This window comes from Durio zibethinus, chromosome 3 (genome assembly GCF_047325235.1).
Source record: "Durio zibethinus cultivar Kanyao isolate XHJ-2024 chromosome 3, ASM4732523v1, whole genome shotgun sequence".
NCBI classification, from domain to species: domain Eukaryota; kingdom Viridiplantae; phylum Streptophyta; class Magnoliopsida; order Malvales; family Malvaceae; genus Durio; species Durio zibethinus.
Window position 1 is genome coordinate 1,123,140 of NC_143164.1, and position 25,969 is coordinate 1,149,108.

Below are 25,969 nucleotides of genomic sequence, written 5' to 3' on the forward strand. Positions count from 1 at the left end.
GATTTAAAAAGTAAATGTGTTTGTAGAACCGGTTCAAATAGTTAAGAATATTAAAACAATTATCTATTTTAAATCGTTCTGACCTTTTGTTTAGTCATAAAATAATTCTTTTAGTTCATATATGCTTATTCAAAATAAAATAATATTATTTTATTAACATTCAAAAAATTAATAAGCAAAAAATTTTTAAAAATAAATATGTTTACCGAACAAATTCAAATAGTTATGACTATTTGAACAATTATCAATTTAAAATCATTATGACCTTTTGCTTTATAATAAAACATTTGTGTCAATTCATAAAAGCTTATCCAAAATAAAATAATATTACTTTATTAATATTTTAAAAATTGAGAAGTCAGAGATTGAAAAAATAAATCAATTTATCGAATCAGTTCAAATAATTGTGGCCATTTGAACAATTATCTATTTCAAATTGTTATGAACTTTTATTTTCTCATAAAACAATTGTTTTTCATCATATAAGCCTATTCGGAATGAAATAATACTAATATATTAATATTTCAAAATTTAATGAGTAGGAGATTTAAAAAATAAATCTGTTAAGCAAACTAGTTCAAATAGTTATAACTATTTGAACAATTATATATTTCAAATCATTATAACCTTTTCTTTTGTTATATAACAATTATTTATGTTCATACAAGCTTATTCAAAGTAAAATAATACTAATCTAATAATATTATTAAAATTAATAACTAAGAGATTTAAAAAAAAATTGTTTGCCAAACCAGTTCAAATAGTAAAGGCTGTATGAATACTTGCCTATTTCAAATCGTTATGACATTTTGTTTTGTCATAAAACAAATGTTTTTATCCATATAAGTTTGTTTGGAATAAAATAATATTAACTTATTAATATTTTGAAAATTATTAAGAGATTTAAAATATAAATTTGTTTACCAAACTAGTTCAATTAGTTACAACAATTTGAATAATTATTTATTTTAAATCGTTATGACCATTTGTTTTGTCATAAAACAATTATTTCTATTGATACAATTTTATTTGGAATAAAATAATACTAATTTATTAATATTCTAAAAATTAATAAGTAACGGATTTAGAAAATGAATCTGTTGGCTTAACCAATGCAAATAGTTATATCTATTTGAACAATTATCTATTTCAAATCGTTATGACCTTCTATTTTGTCACAAAACAATTGTTTCTATTCATACAAGCTTATTCAAAATAGCATAATTCTAATTTATTAATATTTCAAAAATTAATAAGTTAGAGATTTAAAACTAAATCTGTTTATTGAACAAGTTAAAACAATTACGATTATTTGAACAATTACCTATTTCAAATCGCTATAATCTTTTGTTTTGTTATAAAATAATTTTTTCTATTCATACAACCTTATTTTAATTAAAATAATACAAATTTATTAATATTCAGTTAATAAATAAAAGATTTAAAAAATAACTATATTACTGAATAAATTCGAATTGTTGTGACTATTTGAACAATTATTTATTTCAAATCATTATGACTTTTTTGTTTTGTCATAAAATAATTTTTTTGTTCATACAAGCTTATACGAATTAAAATAATATTAATTTATTAATATTTTGACAATTAATAAGTAACAGATTTTAAAAATAAATATGTTTATTGAACAAGTTTTGATAGTCATAACTATTTGAATAATTATCTATTTCAAATTGTTATGACCTTTTATTTCATCATAAAACTATTATATTAGTTCATATAGGCTAATTCAAAATAAAATAATACTAATTTATTAATATTTCAAAAATTAATGAGTAGGAGATTTAAAAAATAAATTTATTTACCAAACAAGTTCCAATTGTTATGGCTATATAAATAATTCTCTATTTCAAATCATTATGATATTTTGTTTTATCATAAAATAATTATTTCTGTTCATATAAGCTTATTTCAAATAAAATAATATAAATTTATTAATATTTCAAAAATTAATAAATAAAATTTTAAAAAATAAAATATGTTTTATGAATACGTTCCAACAGTTATGATTATTTGAATAATTATCTATTGTAAATAATTATGACCTTTTGTTTTGTCATAAACTAATTGTTTCTATTCATACAAGTGTATTCAAAATAAGTAATGCTAGTTTATTAATATTCCAAAAATTAATAAGTAAAAGATTTAAAAATAAATCTATTTACTGAGCAAGTTCAAATAGTTATGCTTGTTTGAACAATTATTTATTTCAAATAGTTATGATCTTTTGTTTTATCATAAAACAATTGTTTCTATTCATAAAAGTACATTTGGAATAAAATAATATTAATTTATTAATATTCTAAAAATTAATAAGTTAGAGATTTAAAGAATAAATTTGTTTGCCGAACAAGTTTAAATAGTCATCTCTATTTTAACTATCATCTATTTCGAACTGTTATGACATTTTGTTTTAACATAAAATAATACCAATTATTCAAAAGAATTGGTATTCATACAAAATTATTTAGAATAAAATAATACAAATTTATTACTATTTCAAAAATTAATAAGGATTTAAAAAATAAATGTGTTTACTGAACTAGTTCAAATAATTAAGCCTATGAGAACAATTATCTATTTCAAATCGTTCTGACCTTTTATTTAGTCATAAAATAATTGTTTTAATGTATACATGCTTATTCAAAATAAAATAATACTAATTTATTAACATTTAGAAAATTAATAAGCAAGACCTAGAAAATAAATCTGTTTATCGAATAAGTTCAAATAGTCATATCTACATGAATAATTATCTATTTCAAAATGTTATGACCTTTTGTTTTGTCAAAAAATAATTGTTTCTATTCGTGCAAAATTATTCGAAATAAAATAATACTAATTTATTAATATTTTAAAAATTAATAAGAGATTTAAATACTAAATCTATTTACCAAAATAGTTTAAATAGTTATTACTATTTGAATGATTATCTATCTCAAATCATTATGATGTTTATTTTGTTATAAAAGAATTGTTTCTTTTCATACAAGCTTACTCAGATTAAAATAATACTCATTTTAATAATATTCCAAAAATTAATAAGAGCTTTGAAAAATAAATGTGTTTGTAGAATTAGTTTAAATAGTTAAGACTATTATAACAATTATCTATTTCAAATCGTTATGACCTTTTGTTTAGTTATAAAACAATTATTTCAGTTCATACAAACTTATTCAAAATAAAATAATTGTAATTTATTAACATTTGAAAAATTGATGAGCAAGAGATTTAAAAAATATAAATTTATTTATCAAACAAGTTCAAATAGATTTGACTATTTGAACAATTATCTATTTAAAGTCGTAATGACATTTTGTTTTGTCATAAAACAATTGTTTCATTTCATAAAACCTTATTCAAAATAAAATAATACTACTTTATTAATATTTAAAAAATTAATAAACAAAAGATTTAAAACTAAAGTTGTTTTTTTGAACTAGTTTAAATAGTTATGAATATTTGAATAAATATCAATCTCAAATCATTATGATCTTTTTTGATCATACAAGCTTATATGGACAAAATAATACTAATTTAATAATATTCCAAAAATTAGTGAGAGATTTAAAAAATATATATATTTGCTGAACCAGTTCAAATAGTTAAGATTATTAGAATAATTATCTATTTCAAATCATTCTAACTTTTTATTTAGTCCTATAATAATTGTTTCAGTTTATACTCACTTATTCAAAATAAAATAATACTAATTTATTAACATTCCAAAAATTAATAAGCAAGAGATTCGAAAAGATAAATGTGTTTATCGAATAAGTTCAAAGAGTTATGACTATTTGAACAATTATCAATTTAAAATCATTATGACCTTTTGTTTTGTCATAAACAATTGTTTTAGTTCATAAAAGCTTATCCAAAAGAAAACAATACTACTTTATTATTATTTCGAAAGTTAATAACTAAGATATTTAAAAAATTAATCAGTTGACTAAATAAATTCAAATAATTATGGCCATTTAAACAACTATTTATTTCAAATTATTATTACCTTTTGTTTGTCATAAAACAATTGTTTTTAAAAATAGATCTTTTTACCAAACCAGTTCAAATAGTTATAACTATTTGAACAATTATCTATTTCATATTGTTATAACATTTTATTCTATAATAAAACAATTGTTTCTATTCATACACGCTTATTCGAAATAAAATAATACTATTTTAGTAATATTATGAAAATTAATAACTAAGAAATTTAAAAAATAAATATGTTTGCTGAACCAATTCAAATAGTTAAGACTATATGAACAATTATTTAACTTAAATTGTTATGACCTTTTGTTTTGTCATAAAATAATTATTTTAGCTTGTAAAAATTTATTCGAAATAGAGTAAAACTAATTTATTAATATTTCAAAAATTTATAAGAGATTTAAAAAATAATTCTATTTACAAAACCAGTTTAAATAATTATAAGTATTTAAATAATTATCTATTTCAAATCATTATTACTTTTTATTTTGTAATAAAACAATATTTTTTTTTGTTAATATAAGTTTGTTCAAAACAAAATAATACTAATTTATTAATATTTATCAAACCAGTTCATATAGTTATGAATATTTGAGCATTTATTTATTTCAAATTGTTATGACTTTTCATTGTGTTATAAAACAATAGTTTCTATTCATACAAGCTTATTTGGATTAAAATAATACCAATTTAATAATATTTCAACAATTAATAACTAAAAAATTTAAAACATAAATATTCTTACCGAACTAGATCAAATAGTCATGACTATTTGAATAATTATCTATTTCAAATCGTTATGACCTTTTGTTTTGTCATAAAAAAATCATTTCGGTTCATATAAGCTTATTCAAAATAAAATAATATTAAGTTATCAATATTCTGAAAATTAATAATTAAGAGATTTAAAAAATGAATTTGTTTAACGAACAAGTTTAAATAATTATGACTGTTTGAACAATTATCTATTTGAAATCGTTATAACTTTTTGTTTTGTCATAAAATGATTTTTTTTCTATTCATCAAGCTTATTTTGAATAAAATAATACAAATTTATTAATATTAAGACAATTAATAAGTAAAAGATCTAATATATCTACCCAACCAAGTTCAAATATTTATGACTATTTGAATAATTATTTATTTCAAATTGCTATGATCTTTTGTTTTGTCATAAAACAATTATTTATGTTCATACAAGCTTATTTGGATTAAAAAATATTAATTTATTAATATTTCGACAAGTAATAAGTAAAAGATTTAAAAAATAAATATGTTTATCGAACAAGTTCAAATGTTCATTAGTATTTGAATAATTAATTGTTTCAAATCATTGTGACATTTTGTTTTGTAATAAAACAATTGTTTCAGTTTATGTAAGCTTATTCGAAATAAAATAATACTAATTTATTAATATTCTAAAAATTAATGAGTAAGAGAATTAAAAAATTAATCTATTTACCAATAATGTTCAAATAGTTATGACTATCCGAACAATTATCTATTTTAAACATTATGACCTTTTGTTTTGTCATAAAACAATTGGTTCTATTCATGCAAGCTTATTTTGAATAAAATAATATAAATTTATTAATATTTTAAAAATTAATAAGTAAAAATTTTAAAAATAAATATGTTTTCTGAACACGTTCAAATAGTTATGACTATTTGAACAATTATCTATTTCAAATTGTTATGACCTTTAGCTTTGTCATAAGCCAATTGTTTCATTCATAAAAGCTTATTCATAACAAAATAATGCTAATTTATTAAAATTCTAAAAATTAATAAGTAAAAGATTTAAAAAATAAATTTGTTTACTGAACGAGTTCGAATAGTTATGACCATTCAAATAATTATTTATTTCAAATCATTTTGATCTTTAGTTTTGTCATAAAACAATTGTTTCTATTCATATAATTTTATTTAAAATAAAATAATACTAATTTATTAATATTCTAAAATTAATAAGTTGGAGATTTAAAAAATAAATATGCTTACTGAACAAGTTCAAATGTCATGTCTATTTAAATTATTATCTATTTCAAATCTTTATGACATTTTGTTTTGTCATAAAATGATTGTTTCTATTCATACAAAATTATTCAGAATAAAATAATATTAGTTTATTAATATTTCAAAAATTAATAAGAAATTTAAGAATTAAATCTGTTTACCGAACTAATTCAAATACTTATGGCTATTTGAACAATTATCTATCTCAAATTATTATGATATTTGTTTTGTAATAAAACAAATGCTTCTGTTCATACAAACTTATTATGAGTAAAATATTGCTAAATTAATAATATTCCAAAAATTAATAAGAGCTGTGAAAAATAAATGTGTTAATTGAACCAATTCAAATAGTTAAGGCTATTAGAACAATTATCTATTTCAAATCATTCTTACCTTTTGTTTATTCATAAAACAATTATTTCAGTTCATACAAGCTTATTCAGAATAAAATAATTGTAATTTATTAATATTCAAAAAATTAATGAGCAAGAGATTTAAATAAAATAAATCTATTTATCAAACAAGTTCAAATAAATTTGACTATTTGAACAATTATCTATTTAAAGTTGTTATAACCTTTTGTTTTGTCATAAAACAATTGTTTCACTTCACAAAAACTTATTTGAAATAAAATAATACTACTTTATTAATATTTCAAAAATTAATAAGCAAGAGATTTAAAACTAAAGTTATTTTCTGAACTAGTTCAAATAGTTATGACTATTTGAAAAAATATCATTCTCAAATCTTTATGATTTTTCTTTTCTCATAAAACAATTGTTTCTGATCATACAAGTTTATTCGGATAAAAATAATATTAATTTAATAATATTCCAAAAATTAGTGAAAGATTTAAAAATAAATGTATTTGCCAAACTAGTTCAAATAGTTATGACCATTAAAATAATTATCTATTTCAAATCATTCTAACCTTTTATTAATACTTAGAAAATTAATCAGTAAGAGATTTAAAAAGTAAAACTGTTTACCAAACCCTTTCAAATAGTTTGACTATTTGAATAATTATCTATTCCAATTCATTATAACCTTTTATTTTGTCAACAAACAATTGGTTCTATTCATACTATTTTATTCAAAATAAAATAATACTAATTTAATAATATTTTGACACTTAATAACCAAGAAAATTAAAAAATAAATCAAATTGCTAAACCATTTCAAATACTAAAACTATATGAATGATTATTTATTTCAAATCGTTATGACCTTTTGTTTTGTCATAAAACAATTGTTTTTTATCATACAAGCTTATTCGAAAAAAAATAATACTAATTTATTAATATTTCAAAAATTAATAAGTAAGAGATTTAAAAAATAAATCTGTTTACTGAATTAGTTCAAATAATTATGACTATTTGAGCAATTATCAATCCAAATCGTTAAGATCTTTGTTTTGTCATAAAACAATTGTTTTTGATCATAAATATTTAGTTAAAAATAATACTAATTTAATAATATTTCAAAAATTAATAAGTCAGAGATTTAAAAAATAAATGTGTTTACCGAACCAGTTCAAATAGTTAAAACTATTAGAATAATTATATATTTTAAATCGTTCTAACCTTTTGTTTAGTTAGAAAATATTTGTTTCATATCTTACAATCTTATTCGAAATAAAATAATCCAAATTTATTAACATTTGAAAAATTAATAAGGAAAAGTTTGAAAAAATAAATCTGTTTATCAAACAAGTTCAAATAGTGATTACTATTTGAACAATTATTTATTTAAAATCATTATGACCTTTTGTTTTGATATAAAACAATTGTTTCAGTTTATAAAAGCTTATCCAAAATAAAAGAATACTAATTTCTTAAGATTTCAAAAATTAATAAGCAATAGTTTAAAAAAATAAATTAGTTTACCAAACAAATTTAAATAGTTATGCTTATTTGAACAATTGTCTATTTAAAATCATTGTGACCTTTTGTTTTGTCATAAAACAATTGTTTCAATTCATAAAAGCTTATTCAAAATAAAATAATACTAATTTATTAATATTTCAAAAATTAATAAGTAAGCGATTTAAAAAATAAATTGGTTTACCAAATCAGTTCAAATAATTGTGGCCATTTCAACAATTATCTATTTTAAATCATTATAACATTTTGTTTGGATATATAGCCATTGTTTTTTATTATACAAATTTTATTCAAAATAAAATAATAGTAATTTATTAATCTCTCAAAAATTAATAAGAGATTTAAAAAATAAATTTATTTACCGAACCGGTTTAAATAGTTATGACTATTTGAATAATTGTATACTTCAAATAGTTATAACCTTTTGTTCTGTCATAAAACAATTATTTCTGTTTATACAAGCTTATTCAAAATAAAATAATACTAATATAAAACTATTCCAAAACTTAATAACTGAGAGATTTAAAAAATAAACTTGTTTGCTAAACTAGTTCAAATAGTTAAGACTATATGAACCTTTATCTATTTCAAATCATATTTTTTTGTCATAAAACAGTTTTTTCAATTCACATTAACTTATTTGGAATAAAATAAAATGAATTTATTCATACTAAAAAATTAATATGCAAGAGATTTAAAAAGTAATTCTATTTACCTAACCAGTTTAAATAATTATGACTATTTGAACAATTATCTTTTTCAAATGGCTATGACCTTTTGTTCTGTCATAAAACAAATGTTTTTGTTCATGTAAGTTTGCTCGAAACAAAATAATACTAATCTATTAATATTTCAAAAATTAATAAGGGATTTAAAAAATAAATCTGTTTATCAAACTAGTTCAAATAGTTATGATTATTTGAGCAATTATTTATTTCAAATTGTTATGACTTTTTGTTCTATTATAAAACAATAGTTTTTGTTCATACAAGCTTATTTGGATTAAAATAATACCAATTTATTAATATTTCAACAATTAATAAGTAAAAAATTTAAAAAATAAATATGCTTACCAAACTAGATCAAATAGTCATGACTATTTGAATAATTATCTATTTCAAATCGTTATGGCCTTTTGTTTTGTCATAAAAAAATCATTTCGGTTCATGTAAGCTTATTTGAAATAAAATAATACTAACCTATTAATATTCTAAAAATTAATAATTAAGAGATTTAAAAAATGAATCTATTTAAGAAACAAGTTACTATTTGAACAATTATCTATTTGAAATTGCTATAACCTTTTTGTTTTATCATAAAATGATTTTTTTCTATTCATACAAACTTATTTCGAATAAAATAATACAAATTTATTAATATCAAGACAATTAATAAGTAAAAAATTTAAAAAATAAATTTGTTTATCGAACAAGATCAAATCGTTATGACTATTTGTGCAATTATTTATTTCAAATTGTTATGACCTTTCTTTTGTTATAAGACAATAGTTTTTTTTCATATAAGCTTATTCAAATGAAAATAATACCAATTTATTAATATTCCAACAATTAATAAGTAAAAAATTTAAAAAATAAATATGCTTACTGAACTAGATCAAATAGTAATGACTATTTGACCAATTATCTATTTCAAATGGTTATGACATTTTCTTTTGTCATAAAAAAATTATTTCAATTCATATAAGCTTATTTGAAATAAAATAATGCTAAGTTATTAATATTATGAAAATTAATAATTAAGAGATTAAAAAAATGAATCTGTTTGTCGAAAAAGTTTAAATAATTTTGACTATTTTGACAATTATCTATTTGAAATCACTATAACCTTTTTTTTGTCATAAAATGATTTTTTCTGTTCATACAAGCTTATTTTGAATAAAATAATACAAATTTATTAATATTAAGGCAATTAATAAGTAAAAGATTTAAAAAATAAATCTATTTATTGAACAATATCAAATCTTTATAACTATTTGAAAAATTATTTATTTCAAATTGGTATGACTTTTTGTTTTATCATAAAATAATTGTTTCTATCATACATGTTTATTTCGATTAACAAAATATTAATTTATTTATATTTTGACAATTAATAAGTAGAATATTTAAAAAATAAATATGTTTTTTGAACAAGTTCAACTAGTCATAATTATTTGAATAATTATCTATTTCAAATCATTGTGACCTTTTGTTTTGTAATAAAACAATTGTTTTAGCTCATATAAGCTTATTTGAAATAAAATAATACTAATTTTTTAATATTCCAAAAATTAATGAGAAAGAGAATTAAAAAAAGAATCTTGTTACCTAACATGTTCAAATAGTTATGGCTATCTGAATTATTATCTATTTCAAATCATTGTGAACTTTTGTTTTGTAATAAAATAATTGTTTTAGTTCATATAAGCTTATTTGAAAATAAATAATACTAATTTATTTATATTTTCTAGAAATTAATTAGAAAGAGAATTAAAAAATAAATCTTGTTACCAAACATGTTCAAATAGTTATGACTATTTGAACAATTATCTATTTTAAAATATTATGACATTTTGTTTTCTTATAAAACATTTGGTTCTATTCATACAAGCATATTTCGAATAAAATAAAAAAAATTTAATAATATTTCAAAAATTAATAAGTAAAAATTTAAAAATAAATATATTTTCTAAACATTTTCAAATAGTTATGACTATTGAAACAGTTATCTATTTAAAATTGTTATGACATTTTGTTTTGTCATAAACCAATTGTTTCTATTCATATAGGCTTATTTTAAATGAAATAATACTAACTTATTAAAATTCCAAAAATTAATAAGTAAAAGATTTAAAAACTAAATTTGTTTATCGAGCAAGTTCAAATAGTTATGACTATTTGAACAATTATTTATTTCAAATCATTATGATCTTTTATTTTGTCATAGAACAATTGTTTCTATTCATACAAGTTTATTCAAAAATAAAATAATACTAATTTATTAATATTTTAAAAATTAATAAGTTGAAAATTTAAAAAATAAATTTGTTCACCAAACAAGCTTAAATAGTCATGTCCATTTGAACTATTATTTATATCAAATTGTTGTTATATTTTGTTTTGTCATAAAATAATTGTTTCTATTCATACAAAATTATTCAAAATAAAATAATACTAATTTATTAATATTTCAAAAATTAGTAAAAGATTTAAAAACTAAATCTTTATATTGAACCAATTCAAATAATTATGATTTTTTGAACAATTATCTATCTCAAATCGTTATGATATTTTTTTGTCATAAAGCAATTATTTTTGTTCATACAAGCTTATTTAGAGTAAAATATTGATAAATTAATAATATTCTAATAAAAGATTTAAAAAATAAATGTGTTTGCCAAACTAATTCAAATAGATAAGAAAATTAGAACAATTATCTATTTCAAATCGTTTTGACCTTTCGCTTGTCATAAAATAGTATTTTTAGCTCATGCATGCTTATTCAAAATAAAATAATACTAATTTATTAGCATTCAGAAAATTAATAAACAAGAAATTTTAAAAAATAAATTTGTTTATCAAACAAGTTCAAATAGTTATGACTATTTGAATAATTATCTATTTGAAATAAATATGACCTTTTGTTTTATCATAAAACAATTTTTTCAATTTATAAAAGCTTACCTGAAATAAAATAATATTACTTTATTAATAATTCAAAAATTGATATATTAGAGATTTAAAAAATACATCGAACTAGTTCAAATAATTATGGCCATTTGAACAATTATATATTTCAAATCATTACAAACTTTTGTTTTTTCATAAAATAATTGTTTTTCATCATACAAGCCTATTTGGAATAAAATAGTATTAATTTATTAAAATTTCAAAAATTAATAGGAAGGAGATTTAAAAATATATCTATTTACTGAATCAGTTCTTATTTAAACAATTATCTATTTTAGATTGTTGTAACCTTTTGTTCTATCGTAAAATAATTGTTTCAATTCATATAAGCTTATTTGGAATAAAATAATACTAATTTAATAATATTCCCAAAATTAATAACTAAGAGATTTAAAAAATAAATTTGTTTGCTGAAGTAGCTTTAACAGTTAATACTATATGAATAATTATCTATTTGAAATCACTATGACCATTTGTTTTATCATGTAACAATTGTATTTGAGCATTCAATTTTATTCGGAATACAATAATACTTTTTATTAATCTTTTAAAAATTAATAAGTAAGAGACTTAAAAATAAATATATTTACCAAACTAGTTCAAACAGCAATGACTATTTGAACAATTATAAATGAATAAGTAAAAGATTTAAAAAATAATTCTATTTACCTATCCAGTTCAAATAATTATGATTATTTGAACAATTATCTATTCCAAATCATTATGACCTTTTGTTTTGTCATAAAACAAATGCTTTTGTTCATATAAATTTGTTCGGACTAAAATAATACTAATCTATTAATATTTCAAATATTAATAAAAGATTTAAAAAATAAATCTATTTATCAAACTAGTTCAAATAGTTTTGACTATTTGAGCAATTATTTATTTTAAATCTTATGACTTTTTGTTCTGTTATAAAATAATTGTTTCTGTTCATACATGCTTATTTGGACTAAAATAATACTAATTTATTAATATTTCAACAATTGATAAGTAAAATTTAAAAAATAAATATGTTTACTAAACTGGATCAAATAATCATGATTTTTTGAATAATTATCTATTTCAAATCGTTATGACATTTTGTTTTGTCATAAAAGAAATGTTTCAGTTCATATAAGCTTATTCAAAATAAAATAATACTAATTTATTAGTAATTCAAAATTTCATAATAAAGAAATTTAAAAAGATGAATCTGTTTACTGAAAAAGTTTAAATAATTATGACTGTTTGAACAATTATCTATTTGAAATTGCTATAACCTAGTGTTTTGTCACAAAAGAATTTTATCTATTCATACAATCTTATTTCAAATAATATAATTTAAATTTATTAATATTAAGACAATTAAAAATGTAAAAGATTTTAAAAATAAATTTGTTTACCAAACAAGTTCAAATTGTTATGACTATTTGTGTAATTATTTATTTCAACTTGTTATGGCTTTTTGTTTTATCATAAAACAATTATTTCTGCTTATACAAGTTTATTTAAATTAAAATAATATTAATTTATTAATATTTCAACAATTAATAAGTAAAAGATTTTAAAAAATAAATATGTTTGCCAAATAAATTCAAATAGTCATGACTATTTAAATATTTATCTATTTCAAATCATTATGATTTTTTCTTTTGTAATATAACAATTGTTTCAGTTCATATAAGTTTATTTGAAGTAAAATAATACTAATTTATTAATATTCCAAAAATTAATGAGTAAGAGAACAAAAAAAAATCCATTTACCAAATAAGTTCAAATAGTTCTGACTATATGAACAATTATCTATTTTAAAACATTATGACCTTTTGTTTTGCCACAAAATAATTGGTTTTGTTCATGCAAGCTTATTTTGAATAAAATAATTTAAATTTATTAATATTCCAAAAATTAATAAGAAAAGAAATGTTTTCTGAACACATTCAAATAGTTATGACTATTTGAACAATTATCTATTTCAAATCATATGATCTTTTGTTTCATCATAAACTAATTGTTTTTGCTCATAAAAACTTATTCAGAATAGAAATGATACTAATTTATTAAAATTCTAAAAATTAATAAGTAAAAGATTTAAAAAATAAATATGTTTAACGAGCGAGTTCAAATAGTTATGACTATTTGAACAATTATTTATTTCAAATCATTATGATATTTTGTTTTGTCATAAAACAATTGTTTCTATTGATACAAGTTTATTTGAAATAAAATAATACTAATTTATTAATATTCTAAAACTTAATAAGTTGGAGATTTAAAAAATAAATATGTTTGCCAAACAAATTCAAATAGTCATATCCATTTGAACTATTATCTATTTCAAATCATTATGGCATTTTGTTTTGTTGTAAAACAATTGTTTTATTCATACAAAATTATTCAGAATCAAGTAATACTAATTTATTAATATTTCAAAAGTTAATAAGACATTTAAAAGCTAAATTTGTTTACCAAACTAGTTTAAATAGCTATGACTATTTCAACAATTACCTATCTCAAATAGTATGATCTTGTTTTGTCATAAAACAAATTGTTTCTATTCATGCAAGCTTATTCTAAATAAAATAATGCTAAACTAATAAATTCTAAATATTAATAAGTAAGAGATTTAAAAAATAAATGTGCTTGCCAAACCAATTATAATAGTTAAGACTATTAGAATAATTGTCTATTTCAAATCATTCTGACCTTTTGTTTTGTCAGAAATTTTTTTTTTTCCAGTTCATACAAGCTAATTTGAAATAAAATAATATAATTTTATTAATATTTAGAAAATTAATAAGCAAGAAATTTTAAAAAATAAATCTATTTACTGAATAAGTTCAAATAGTTATGATTATTTGAACAATTATCTATTTAAAATTGTTATAAACTTTTGTTTTATCATAAAACAATTATTTTAGTTTAATAAAACTTATCCAAAATAAAATAATATTACTTTATTAATATTTCAAAAATTGAGAAGTTGAAGATTTAAAAAATAAATCAGTTTATCAAATTAGTTTAAATAATTATGGTCATTCAAACAATTATCTATTTCAAATCGTTATGAACTTTTTATTTTGTTATAAAAAAATTGTTTTTAATCATACAAGTTTATTTGGAATAAAATAATATTAATTTATTAATATTTCAAAAACTAATAAGTAGGAGAATTAAAAAATAAATATACTTATCGAACTAGTTTAAATAGTTATTACTATTTGAATAATTATATATTTCAAATCATAAAATAATTATTTATGTCACATAAGCTTATTCGGAATAAAATAATACTTATCTAATAATATTATGAAAATCAATAACTAAGAGATTTAAAAAGTAAATTTTTTTGTCGAACTAATTCAAATAGTTAAGGATATATAAATAATTATCTATTTGAAATCGTTATAACCTTTTGTTTTGTCGTAAAACAAATATTTTTGTTCATATAAGTTTGTTTTGAATAAAATAACATTTATTTTTTAATATTTTGAAAATTAATAAGAGATTTTAAAAAATAAATCGATTTACCAAACCAATTCAAGTAGTTATAACAATTTGAACAATTATTTATTTTAAATCATTATAACCATTTGTTTTATCATAGAACAATTGTTTCTATTGATATAGTCTTATTCATAATAAAGTATGCTAATTTATTGATATTCTAAAAATTAATAAATAACGGATTTAAAAAATGAATCTACTGGCCTGACTAGTACAAATAGTTAAATAAATTTATTTTTTAAATCTCTTAGTTATTAATTGTCAAAATATTATTAGATTAGTATTATTTTATTTTGAATAAGCTTGTATGAATAGACATAATTATTTAATGAGAAAACAAAAGGTTATAACAAATTAAAATATATAGTTGTTCAAATAAGTATAATTATTTGAAGTGGTTCCATAAATAACATTAATTTTTAAATCTCTTATAAAATTTTAAAATATTAATAAATTAGTTTTATTTTATTATGAATAAACTTGGATAGGTTGAAATAAATGTTTTATAACAAAACAAAAGGTTATAATGATTTAAAATAATAGATAATTATTCATATAGTCTTAATTATTTGAACTGGTTTGATAAACAAATTTATTTTTTAAATCTCTTAGTTATGAATTTTTAGAATATTATTAATTTAGTATTATTTTATTCGAAATAAATTTATATGAATGGAAATAATTATTTTATGATAGAACAAAAAGGTTGTAACAATTTGAAATGGATAATTGTTCAAATAGTCATAATTGTTTGAACTAATTCAGTAAATAGATTTATTTTTTGAATCTCATATTAATTCTTGAAATATTAATAAATTAGTATTATTCTATTTCAAATAAACTTGTATGTTCAAAATTATTGTTTTATGACAAAACAAAAAGTACTAACAATTTTATTTCAAATAAGCTTGTATGTTGAAAAACGGTTGTTTTATGACAAAATGAAAGGTAATAAAATAGATAATTATTTAAATATCCATAATTATTTAAAATTGATTTAGTAAACTGATTTATTTTTTAAATCTCTTATTAATTTTTAAAATATTAATAAAGTAGTATTATTTTTTTTGGATAAACTTTTGTGAACTAAAACAATTGTTTTATGACAAAACAAAAGTTCATATCGATTTTAAATAGATAATTATTTAAATAGTTATAGCTATTTGAACTTGTTCAGTAAACAGATTTATTTTTTTAAATCTCTTCCTTATTAATTTTTGAAAAGTTAATAAATTAGTATTATTTTCTTTCGAATAAGCTTGTTTAAACTAAAAAATTATTTTATGACTAAACAAAAGGTCAAAATGATTTGAAATAGATAACTATTCTAATAATCTTAACTATTTAAATTGATTCAGCAAACATATTTATTTTTTTAATTATTTATTAATTTTGAAAATATTATTAAATTAGTATTATTTTTATCTGAATTAACTTGTATGATCAGAAACAATTGTTTTATGACAAAATAAAGATCATAATGATTTGAGATTGATATTTGTCCAAATAGTCGTAACTATTAGAATTACTTTAGAAAACAGCTTTAGTTTTTAAATCTCTTGCTTAAAAATTTTTAAAATATTAATAAAGTAGTATTAGTTTATTTCGGATACGTTATTAATTGAAACAATTGTTTTATGACAAGACAAAAAGTTAAAACTATTTTAAATAGATAATTGTTCAAATAGTCATATCTAATTAAAATTGTTCAGTAAACATATTTATTTTTTTAAATCTCTTGCTTATTAATTTTTTGAATGTTAATACATTAGTATTATTTTATTCTGAATAAGTTTGTATGAACTAAAATAATAGTTTTATGACTAAACAAAAGGTTAGAACGATTTGAAATAGATAATTATTCAAATAGTCTTAACTATTTAAATTGGTTCGACAAACATATTTATTTTTTAAATCTCTTACTTATTAATTTTTAGAATATTATTAAATTAGTATAATTTTAATCGAATAAGATTATGTGAAAAGAAACAATTGTTGTATGACAAAATAAAGATCATTATAATTTGAGATAGATAATTGTTTAAATAGTTATAACTATTTGAATTGGTTTAGTAAATAGATTTAGTTTTTAAATCTCTTATTAATTTTCAAAATATTAATAAATTTGTATTATTTTATTTTGAATAATTCTGTATGAATAGAAACAATTGTTTTACCACAAAACAAAAGGTCATAATAATTTAAAATAGATAATTATTCAAATGGATATAACTATTTGAACTTGTTCGATAAACATATATTTTTTAAATCTCCTACGTATTAACTTGCAAAATATTAATAAAGTAGTATTATTTTAGTCTAAATAAACTTATATGAATAGAAACAATTGTTTTATGACAAAACAAAAGATCCTAACTTTTTGAAATAAAAAATTGCTCAAATAGTCATAATAATTTGAGCTTACTTAGTAAACAGATTCATTTTATAAATCTTTTATTTATTAATTTTTGAAATATTAATAAACTAGTATTATTTTATTTCAAATAAGCTTGTATGGACATAAACAATTTGTTTATCACAAAACAAAAGGTTATAACTATTTGAAATAAATAGCAAATATTCAAATGAGAACTCTGAAGGTCGAAGGGGGGAAAGGTTCCATGTGAACAGCACTTGAACATGGATTAGTTGATCCTAAGAGATGGGGGGAGTTAGTCTAACAGTGTATTGAGTGCGAGCTTTGAAAAGGAATCAGGTTAAAATTCCTTAGCCAGAATGCGGAGGCTAATGGCAACGTTAGGGAGTTTAGAGTCATCGGTAGGGCCTCGAGAAGAGTTATCTTTTTTGTTTAACTGCCTACCCACCTTAGAAATGGTCAAAAGAGCACCACACGTCACGTGGTGTTTGGTAAACCCTCAACGGCCCTTGAAAACCTAAAAGATCATACTATCCGTGTCCAATTGTACTTATAAATCCATCAAGTTTCCAAGGTGAATAGCCTTTAGTCGATGGAACAATGTAGGCAAAGGAAATTGACAAAATGGATTTGTAATCTCAAGAAAAGGATTGGCTCTAAGGGCTAGGCATAAGGGTCCCAGTGTCAAACTATCAGCTACTTGAGCACTACTCGAGTTGCTTCCATGGCGAGAGTAGGTCATCGCATGCTGACCAAGGGATGGACTGGGAAAGGCTCCCTCAAGGGCTTTTCTCGGATGATGAATAGTTAACTCAGAACTGATATAGACAAAGGGAATTTGATTGTTTAATTAAAAGAAAAGTATTGTGATGGTCATTACGGATGTTCACACAATTTGATTTCTACCCAGTGCTTTGAGTGTCAATGTGAAGAAAGTCAACCAAGCATGGGTAAAAGACAGAAGTAACTATGACTCTTTTAAAGTAGCCAAATGCCTTGTCATCTAATTAGTGATGCACATTAATGGATTAATGAGATTCCCATTGTCCCTGTCTACCATCTAGTGAAACCAAAGCCAAGGGAACAGGCTTGGTAGAATTAATAGAAAGAGAATACCTTATTAAGTTGACTTTAATCTAACTTTGTGAAATGACTTGAGAGGTCTAGGATAAGTGGGAGACCTCAAATGAAATTGAAATACCACTACTTTTAACGTTATTTTACTTATTTTGTGAATCGAAAGTAGGGCACGACCCTTTTTTTGGACCCAAGGCCAGCCTCAGTTAGTCAATCTAGGCAAAAAACATTCTTAGGTGGGGAGTTTGGCTGGGAAGGTAAATTTGTTAAAAGATAATACAGGTGTCCTAAGATGAGCTCAATGAGAACAGAAAACATATGTGGAACAAAAGGGTAAAAGCTCATTTGATTTTAATTTTTGGTACGAATATGAATTATGAAAGCATGGCCTATCAATCCTTTATACCTTTGGAATTTGAAGCTAGGGGTGTCAGAAAAGTTACCATAGGGATAACTGGCTAGTGGTAGCTAAGCATGCGTAGCAACATTGCTTTTTGATCCTTCGATGCCAACTTTTCCTATCATTGTGAAGCCAAATTCACCAAGTGTTGGATTGTTCACCCACTAATAGAAAACATGAGCTGGGTTTAGACTATCGTGAGATAGGTTAGTTTTACCTTATTGATGGCAGTGTCGCAATAGTAATTCAACCTAGTAGAGAGGAATTGTTGATTCACATAATTGGTCATCGTGCTTGGTTAAATGTTAATGGTGCAAAGCTACCATGTGCTAGATTATGACTGAACACGTCTAAGTTAGAATTTGGGCTAAAAGCGATGCATGTGCTTGTCACCCGATTGTCAACCCACAGTAAAAGCCTATGGCCCCCAAAGGTACATGCTGTAGGTGCAACCTCTAAGGTGAACAAATTATGCGAGCCTCTTTAGAGCTTAATTCCCACAAAGTGACAGGTAGAATCCTTTGTAGATGACTTAATTATGTGATGGAGTACTGTAAGTGGTAGAGTGGCCTTGCTGCCACTGTGCCATGATCCACTAAGATTTAGCCCTTTGTTACTTTAATTCATCCTTTCCCTTCACACCTATTGAAGTCTATTCACTTTATTTTTTTAAACCATACCTCTTTGGGCTAGGGGATGAATGGTGTTCTCCATTGCAATCAATTGGACTGGTGGATGACATCCCTACCTCAAGCATCCAAGTAAATGACAACCAAATGCCTTTGGTATTTGTTATAGGAATAGGCTCACCCTTGGTGCAATTGGCCTTTGGATCAGTTTTGCCTGCACACCATTGACAGCACTTGGCCTTTGGTTTGTACGGGCAATCACATCCAACACCATTGGCAGATGTTGGCCTATTATTTCCTCAAATACATCAGCAAATGCTAGCCTCTTAGTTTAGAATGCTGCCTCGAACACCATCGCTAGATGCTGGCACTTGTAAAAAATTATCAACCTACGAGACTCAAGTGCTTAGCATAATTCTAGCTTGTCAAAGATTGTACTATAGTATTAGGCATTCTAGAAGCCCACAAATTTGATCTTCCCAGGACTATGTTTAGGAAATCCCACACATGGGTTTGATTGTGCGCTCACACCTTGATCATCAATGCCTGCACCTAGGTTTGATTATGTGACCACACATTGCTCACAAGCGCATGTACCCGGACCTAGCTCAATTCTACCAAACCTAAAAACCTTGCTTGTGTCTCTGGAGTTTTGATTACTATCCATACCATTGTTTTTGGTAGTTCCCTATGACCTAGGACTCTAGTAAGCCTTATGGCTTGGTTTGCTTGGTAGTCAAACCCTGTCATACTAGAATTGAGACTATTTCTCAACTTAAAGAGAACCCTTGGGCTTGGACTAGCTTGCAGACCATGACACATACACATGCCTCAATTCATCTAAGTGCTCACTAGTGCCTACACCTGAGCCTGGCTCAATTCTATAAAACTTAAACACTGTGCCTGAGCCTCTAGAGTCTTGATCACTGCCTACACCACTATTCTAGGCTAGTGCCCTCAACCTAGGCCTCCAGTAGGCCTTAAGGCTTGGTCCCCTTGGCAATTAGACCTTTTTTTATTAGAACTGGAACTACTCCTTGACTCAGAGAGAACATTGGGTCATGGACCAGCATTTAGATCATGACACATGCACTTGCCTTGACCACCATTGAGACATGTTGGCCCTTAGTCTTTGCACATGATTTGACCTCTATCAACACATGCTAGCCTTTTGTATAAGTAGTTCCCTTAAACACCATTGGCATATGCTAGGCCACGCACTGAATGTGATATCCTGGGCCTAGAACATATACCATGCACACTACTATCGAGCAGTTGGTGGGTTCAGGCATATCTTTACATTTTTGCCATACGAATGCCATTTTAATGACTTGCAAATTCATCTAAATGTTCACTAGCACCTGTACCTAAGGTTGGCTCAATTTCTTGGAACCCAAACACCATGCTTGAGCCTTTAGAGTTTTGATCACTACCCATACCACTATTATTTGCTAGTGCCCCACAACCTGGGCCTCCAGTAGGTCTCAAGCCCTAGTCCCCCTAGTAGTTGGAACCTTTTCTACTAGAATTGGAACTGTTCCTCAACTTAGAGAAAACCTTTGGGCCTGGACTAGCTTGTAAACCATGATATAAGTACATGCCTTGACCACCATCAGGATATGTTGGCCCTTGGTCTTGGCACATACTTCGACCACCAATAACACATGTTGGCCCTTTGTGTGAGTAGTTCCCTTGAACACCATTGACACATGCTAGGCCGTGCACCACACATGAGTATTCTGGGCCCAAGCCTCACACAATGCATACCATGATTGGGCAGTCAATGGGTTCCTACACATCTTCACATTTCTGCCATGCGAATGCCATTTTTATGGCCTATAAACTCACATAAGCACTCACTGGTGCCCGCACTTAGGCTTGGCTCAATTTTACCAAACCCGAACACCGTGCTAAAGCCTCTAGAGTCTTGATCACTGCTCGTACCACTATTTTGGGCTAGTTTCTTATGACCTGGGCCTCCAGTAGGCTTCAAAGGCTAGTTCCCCTTATAATCAAACCCTTTTTCTTATTAGAACTAGAATTGCTCCTTGACTCAAAGAGAACCCTAGGCCTGGATCAACTTATGAATTATGACACATGCATATGCCTTGGCCACCATTAAAAGATGCTGGCCCTTGGCCTTCGTGCATACTTCAACCACCATTGGCACATGCTGGCCCTTTGTGCAAGTAGTTTCCTTGAACACCAGTGGCACATGCTAGGCCATACACCAAGCACAGGTATCTTGGGCTTAGGTCATATACTATGCGTACCACGATCGAGTAGTAGATGGGTTTATGCACATTTTTATACTTTTGCCATGCTAATGCCATTTTTATGGCTTGTAAATTCATATAATGCTTACTAGCTCCTGCACCTTGGCTTGGCTCATTTCCACTAAACTTGAACATCGTGCTTGAGCCATTAGAGTCTTGATCACTGCTCTTACCACTATTTTGGGCTACTTCCCTATGACCTAAACTTCCAGTATGCCTCAAGGCCTAGTCTTCCTAGCTATCAGACTTTGTCTCGCTAGAATTGGAACTGTTGCTCGACTAAAAAAGAGCCTCTAGGCCTGGACTAGCTTGCAAACCATGGCACATGCACATGCCTTGACTGTCATCGGGACATGTTCACCTTTGGTCTTAGCATATGCTTCAACCATCATTGGCATATACTGGCCCTTTGTGCGGGTAGTTCCCTCGAACATTATCGGCACATGCTAGGCCGTGCACTAAGTGCAGGTATCCTAGGCCATAGTCATGCACCATGTGCACCACAACCAAGCAGTAGGTGGGTTCAAGTGTCAAGGTTCATAAGCTAGTACAAGCCAAAGTATTCTCTTCAAGTTAAGTAACAATTTAAGTTCTAACGAGATAGAGTTTGACATTTAAGGAGACCAGGCCTTGAGGTTCACTAGATGTCTAGGTTATATGGAACTAGCCCAAAATAATGGGATAGGTAGTGATAAAGACTCTAAAGGCCTAGGAAAGGTGTTTAGGTTGGGTAGGATTAAGCTAGGCCCAGGGGTAGGCATTGATGAGCATTACACCAGCATCTAATCAAACCTAGGTGAGAACATTGATGATTAAAGAGTAGGTACATGGTCGAGCCCAAGTATGGGCACACCTGAACACAATCCTAGGAGGATCAGTTTCTAGAAGGCCTAATATTTAGCATGATATTATCAACTCAAAGATTATGCAGCAACACCAATCCCTTAGAATCAAGAATTATATCTTATCTCCTAAAATCATAGTATTCAAGCCAGTGTAATCCCTAGAGTTTAGAAATGTATCTTGGCACTAATTATAAGGGGGACTCAGTTATAAATAGAGAGATTCTTATCCTTATTGTACACACACTAGAACCATTGAGTAATAACATCCTTACTTTTGCCTTAAACTTTGTTTTATTCTTTTGTTAGCCTTTTTGTAAGCACTTTTTGTGGCCTTTCATTTCATAACTTACTAGGTGGCCAAGCCTTGTAGTCTAAAGTGTCCATACACCATTTCTTATGTTAGGCTAATTTGGGATGCAGAAGAGTCCATTATTGAGTCTTGGAGTTGTGCGAACCTGAAGCTTGACTCTTGACCAATGACACAATCACATTTTCATATTTTTACCAAGCAAATGCCATTTTTATGGCTTGTAAATTCATAAAATGCTAACCAACACCCCCACCTAGGCTTGGCTCAAATTTGCCAAACCTGAACATCGAGCCTAATCCTTTAGAGTCTTGATCATTGCCTATAAATTCATAAAATGCCAACTAACACACACACACACACACACCCCTAGGCTTAGCTCAATTCTGTCAAACCTGAACATTAGGCCTAAGCCTCTAGAGTCTTGATCACTACCTATTCCATTATTCTAGGCTAATTCCTCATGACCTGGACTTTTAGTACACCTCAAGGCTTGGTCTCCCTAGCTTTCAGACCTTGTCCTACTAGAATTGGAACTATTTCTCTACTCGAAAAGAACTCTTGGTTTTAGACCAGCTTACAGACTATGACATATGCACATGCCTCAACTGCCATCAAGACATGTTGGCCTTTGGTCTTGGCACATGCTTTGATTACCAGTGACACATGTTGGCCCTTGGTGTAGGTAATTCCCTCAAATATTATTGGTACATGCTGGGCCATGCATCATACAAACCATGACTGGGCAATAGTTGGGTTCAAACACATCTTCATATTTTTTCCATGCCAGTGCCATTTTTATGGCTTGTAAATTCATATAACAGTCCCTTATGCCTTCATGTGAAGTTTCATGGCAAGATGACTCATTTTTTGTTTTTTATGATTTTTAAAATTTTTCATGGTTTGGGATTTTTTAAAATTCTTTTAAAAGGATTTTTGGCCCTAAATTTAGTATACATGATACTTGTATTTTTGTAGGCATCCATAAAAAAATTTAGCTAAGAACTCATAGTGTAAAAGATCTTATGGCCATTTGAAAAAAGCATCCCCATTTTAAACACTTGAATGGCTACTGGTTGCAAACCTATAAAAGCTCTTATGCTTTTTTAAGGGGTTGTGAGTTGTTGAGGTTCCTTGGGGGATAAGGGGTCAATATAAGGGCTAAGGACTACCACCCATTATACATCATGTGCACATGCCCCCTGGCCCCCTTCCTCAATCGTTGAAACCCTAAATGCCATTGACTAGGTTTTCCAACAATTTTTTGGTGATGGTGCCCTAGGCAAAAAATATGACACCAGTATATGCCTGAGCCTAGCATGTGCATCAGGGCCCAGAATCAAACTTTAGCCAAGGCCTCGACCATCATTAGCATATGGTACAGGCACATGTCGGTATATGGTATGGGCATATGCCGATATATGGTACAAGCACATACCTTGACCATCATCAGCATGAGCTGGGCTTTGGTAAGGCACCTACCTCAACCACCATTGGCACTAGCTAGCTTTGGTATGGGTAATTGCCTTGACCACTATTGTTACATACAGGCCCTTGGTGAAGGCACATGCCTCGATTAGTATCGATAGAAAATGGCCTTTGGTGTAGGTAGTTACCTCAAACACCATCGGCATATGCTGGCCCTTGCTACGAGCACTTGCCTTGAACACCATCAGCATATGCTGGGCCTTGATATGGGCACATGCCTTAACCACCATCAACACCTATAAACCCTTGTGCAGGATATGCTTGTTTGAAAGAAGTTCCCTATTATAGACACTTTAATGTCTACTGCTAACATATCTGAAAAATCTATCATGCCTTTTAAGGGTGATTGTCTGTCCCTTTTTTTCCCCCAATGAGGGAATAGGTGTGCATGATAGGCTTGTTGTTGCAAACATCCATGACAATGTCTTTAGAGCAAAATCCAGGCCATGCATGCCTTTCGATCATGTTGTCAAGTAGCTAGTTGCTTTAGTGTCCTATAAGAGCTCATGGCCTTAACTGGTTAGTCTGCATATGGAAAAAAGGCTCAATTGTACCGAGCTCAAGCTCATGCCTATGATTGATGCTTCCTTAAACCCTAGACCAAGTCCTTAAATTGGGCAATATCTTCTTAAAGTGGTGCAAGTAGAAGCTGCAACCATTGACTTAGTCTGGCTAAGTCTCTTGAGTATTTGGCAGTCCCGTGTCCCTTATCATCGACCACCCGTGCATGTAGCCCATGCTACCAAAGACCCTATGAAAAAATCCTAAAATCAAGCAATATCCCCTTAGGGTGGTGGCTACGAAGGTTTCGTGTGCTATCTTGACTAGACCAAGCATTGGTGGTGTCGTGCCATTGTTGCCTATTGGATGGCAAGGGCAGTCTTATGGCCCTTGCTTATGTTTTTCCCATGCGAAGTGGTTGTGGCATGGCCTCCTACATCATTTCCTCTTCTCGCTCATCGAGTAATTGATTGGGTGGGTTGTGGACTAGTGTGCATGGATGCTACCACTTGTATGCAATAAGCATATAAGTGATGTTATGATTATGCATGTTGGCAGGCTCTATACTCGATGCATCAAATTGTCAACCCATCATCCTTTTCAATCTCCTCCTATGTGGTCATTGTACCTTAGGGGTGCAATCGAGATCCTATGCTACATACCTAAATTGATGTAACTGGATGTCTTGCAATCCATCATTCTTCTTGTATCTTTAAGGGCTTTGGTTCAAACCTCAATCACATGTTGTGTCCTAAGTGTGCCACCCAAAACTCTATAGCCACATTGGTGCACTAGTGTTCGATTGTGCTATTAGATGTGGAATGTTTTATGGGTACAGGCTTTCGACCCTTGCACATCTATTGCTATGCATTTTATGAGCTTGACACACATGATGCTTATGCTTTGTGTTGGCTATCTCTGTCTCTCAGTCAGTGCATTGAGGCCCATGTAGTGCCAATATCCTAAAGGAATGCT

General features: G+C 25.8%; 1 pseudogene; it reads left to right on the forward strand.

Annotated features, from left to right (window-relative positions):
• Window positions 1-17,185: 17,185 nt before the first annotated feature.
• LOC149519473 (25S ribosomal RNA) lies at window positions 17,186-19,575 on the forward strand (annotated as a pseudogene).
• The last annotated feature ends 6,394 nt before the right edge of the window (window positions 19,576-25,969 follow it).